This window comes from Acomys minous, assembly GCF_964271855.1.
Source record: "Acomys minous genome assembly, chromosome: 3".
Lineage (NCBI taxonomy): Eukaryota > Metazoa > Chordata > Mammalia > Rodentia > Muridae > Acomys > Acomys minous.
Window position 1 is genome coordinate 137,803,860 of NC_140485.1, and position 4,216 is coordinate 137,808,075.

Consider the following 4,216-nt stretch of genomic DNA (forward strand, 5'->3'; position numbering starts at 1 on the left):
AGTTTGTCAAAACAAACCGACAATAGACAAGGGGGAAAGTAGACAATTGCATTAACATGCAGGTGCACGGGCCGTCACACAAAGTGAGGAAATCCCAGGAAGGTTCAGCTAGCCAGAGCCAAGAGAACCCCCTTCCTAGGGGAGAATGAGACCGTGTCCCCAACTAGAGAAGGAGAAATCACTTTAGGGCTGGCAATGGGCTCCTCAGCACTGGAGGGGGCGAGGTCCCCTAGAGGTTAGGGAGGATGTTGTCATCTTTGGTTTTCTTTTGAAGAGCTAAGCTTCCGAAGGACAAGTCTTTAGGTAAGAGGGAGCTCCTTAGGGGAGCCCTCCAAGCACAACGGTGCAGAAGCAGGGGTGACGGCTAGGGATGATTATGTAGTTCAACATGTCAAGATATCCCACATAGGGGTGTGCAGTTGGTCTGTGCTACTTTGTGGGTTCTTCTTTTTCCTACCTTCTCCCCTTTCCCCAGTCTCATGCCTTATCACTAGATAGGAGAAAAAGAAGGATGAGAGAGAGAGAGAGAGAGAGAGAGAGAGAGAATATCCCTGAATCTATTTTTTCCCGTTTGTTGTTTGTTTTTTTCCTTTGAGCATGACTACTAACAAACCACAACCTCCCTCCCCCCCAATAACCAACAACTACTCGCCTCTCAGGGCCCTATCTCTCTCTGTCTCTCTGTCTCTCTGTCTCTGTCTCTGTCTGTCTCTGTCTCTGTCTCTCTCTGTCTCTCTCCCTCCCTCCCTCTCTCTCTCTCTCTCTCTCTCTCTCTCTCTCTCTCTCACACACACACACACACACACACACACACACACACACTTCCCAGAATTGCAAACATCACATAATCACAGAAACTGTCTGCAGCTGGCAAAACTACACCTCTGCTACAGCACGAGGCAGATCCTAGTCGGCTGCCGTGGACAGCCTGAAGTGGCCCCATATTTCCACACCTGGGATTAAAACAATACTATTTCTCATACTATTTCTGTTTTTTTTTTTTTTTAAAGAACCCAAAACTCCAGTACTGTCACTACAGGGGTGTCTTTTCCTGCGCCCCAGAAATAGTGTGTCAATGCAATGCACCAGACCCGACAGTATAGAGTGCCAATGTTTGTCACCACTTTTCTTGTATTGCAGAGTCCTGCAGGGAAGGCAAGAGCAATTTCCAGTCTTTAGATCTGGATCTGCCCCACTATGGGCGGGGCCCCTATCTTCCGGAAGTGGCCTGCTTCCATCATACTTAGCCAGGGTGCTGGTCCCTTCCTGGTGGGGCTGTACTCACCAACAGTGTTTCTGCCACACAAGCCTGTGCCTGCTTGGGCATGCGTGCGAGTGTGCACAAGTGTGCTTGTATGCATCTGGGTGCAGTGTGGCGGGGGCAGCTTTGTGTATAGTGTGGGTTTTTCAGACCCTGAACAATACTTAACATAGGCTCTGTTTGAACACTGCCCCATTTCCAAACGTAGGCATCCCAACTCAGGGCATTCTGTTCTGAATTTGGAAAGAGGTCTTTGAAGTCAAACCTCTGGGCCTACAGAGGCAGACGTGAAACAGTAATGAGCTAAAAAGCCTCATGTGAGCTGAGAAGCTCCAGACTGTAAAGCTGCCAAGCAGAAAACATCCTCCCCAGGCAGCGTGGGGCAGCTCCTGGGGTGATCAACATACCACCCTCCACTGGTATTTACAACTTTGCTGCTGCAGGGGACAGATCTGCAGATGGAATCTTTCACCCCTATGGCTCCCTTTTTTGCCCTATAAAACCTTCGACGACCCCTCCCCCGCTGCCACCTTCCCTTCCCGGCTGCAAAGATGGCAGCTGGGGACCCTGGTTCAAGCGCAGTCTAACAGAGCCCAGGTGGGTACCAGAGGATGGGTCATGCCCCAGCAGGCAACAGACTGAGCTGGACACAGTTAAAGGAGCCACTCGGGACCAAGTTTCGCAGTGGTGTGGGGGATGGGGGTGGGGTGGGGCGGACAAGGAAGGACACTTTACCTCTCCCCAGCAGCTGGTGTCAAGTCAGTACAAAATGGCCAAGTGGAGTGGGGGGCGGTGTGTGTGAAGGAAAACCCTGAGAATGAGTGCGCTTTGAGTCCCAGCAGAGTCTCTCTCACAGGACTCAGAGCCAAAGCCCAAAGCCAAGCGAGGAGAAAGTTCCTGTGACCCGGTGTTGGAGTTGTCACCCGTCAGTCAGTTGGCCCATTAGATGGCCAAGACGACCCATCTCAGACTGGGAGGTGCAGGGAAGACATGATTCAAAAATCCCACCATTGAGGCAGCCAAGGGGGCACAGAGCTGGTGTGGTCTGTGGAGTGTGGGAGGGGCTAGGATGCCACCTGTGAACCTAAACCCCAACCAATATACTGTCCCTCCCCCTCCCCTCCCTGGGCTCTCAGAAATCCCCCCTCTCCTCACTTCCCTGTCGTCTCTTTTCTTCTCCCGTCTCCAGGCTCTTGCCTCCTCCTTACGCCTCTCTGTCCCCTTCCCTCTTTCTTCTCCTCCCCATCTCTTTTCTCCTCTTTCTTTTTTTCAGAGGCTTCTCTCTTTCTCCCTTCCCTCTCCTCCTTCCCCTCCCTCTCATCTCCTTCCTCTCCTTCCCTCCCCTCCCCTCCCCTTCCTCTCCTTCCCTCCCTCCTCTCCCCTCCTCTCCCTCTCTCCTCAGTATTTATTACTGTCATCGCTCGCTACAGTGGAATGGAAAGTATGTGGTTGAATTTGGACCGCGAGTCTCAGGTTGATTTATTTATTTCATCCCTTTTCAATTTCAGACACATGTTGCTATTTCCCTGGGAGTTCCCCCAAACCATCCAAATGAGATGGTCACAGGGAAAAAAGGCTTTGTGGCTCAGAGTGTTGCTAGTTCAGCTTTTCTGATAAGATTTGGCCCAAGGAGTGCAGGAGCAGGAGGAGCTGCAACTGCTGGCGACACACTGACTGTGGCCTGCAGCCACTGCAGTAGGAATGAAAGTTTGTTTGAGGCTGTAAAGAAACGGAAAAGGCCTGAGGATTTCTGGAAGCTCAGTTTGGTGAGTGTCTCTGGAAAGGGTACTGAATATAATGCCCGCTCCAGGCGAGGCGAGGTGCAGGTGGACAAGGCACAGTCCTTGTAAAACTACCACTCTTTCCTGCTTCCAACTCAAGCATTAACCTCCCCCTTAATTCTTTTCCCCCGTGCCCCCTCCCTGTCTTCCTTAGTCCCCGCCCCCCGCTGAGTGTATGTACCGCTGCCCAGTGTGGAACTTTCTGGGTAACCCAGGTAGGCCTTCAACACAAGGTGATTCTGGGGTCTCCACCACTCAAGTCCTGGCACCTCAGGCATGAGCCACCCTTTCTTCATCTCTGAGCTTTCCCCTGCTTGTGACTTTGGGGCCCAGATCGCTGCCAAAGAGGAAGTGGCCAAGTGTGCCCTCCCTCAAATCCCGGTCATAACTTCTGGGTAGGATAGAGGCAAGACCTGCCCTGAGGCTCAGTGGAGACAGGGAAGATCACAGGTGACTTTCCCACGGGGACAGACTCAAGCTTTCCTCAGGAGAGGAGGAAAAGTACAAGAGTGTAGTTCATAGAAACTAGAGAGTTATTTATTTACGTATTTAACAAAGTCCGTCCTTATTTCCTTTTGCAGAACCCTGTCTGTCTCTGGGCTCAGCGAAGTCAGCAGGAAGCAAGCTGAGGCAGGGTTCTTCCTCAGAGATGCTGGGGGGAGGGGCAGGAAGAGGAGGAGGAGGAGGAGAGTGGATGAAGATGTGTTGGGGGTTGGTCTGATGTATTTTGATACTAATTAGTGAAAAGCCCTCACACCTGGGCAGAACAAATGAGGTAGGCGTGGCTACGCTTCTGGTCTTGGAGAGACAGAGAGAATCTTGGGAAGGAGACCAGAGGAGAAGAAGGCAGCGCCATCATGGGTTAGGTGGAGGAGAAGCACATGGCCGGCGTGGATGGAGATTTGGCCCAGATGAAGAACATTATAAGTATTTGGGATTATGGATGGGAGGTAGCTTGATAGAAATTATTAGAAGCAGATGGCATGGGATTGGGGCAGGTATGGGATACCTGCCCCACTATGGGAAGTAGTTTAGGGTATTAATATCTGCCCTGCCCCAGGTTAACTAAGGCTATTTTAAAAATATAACAGTTGTCTTGATTGCCAGTGGGTTAGAAAATACTGCTGTAATAATAATTATAGGCCTAATTATAAACATTATTAGAAATACTGGT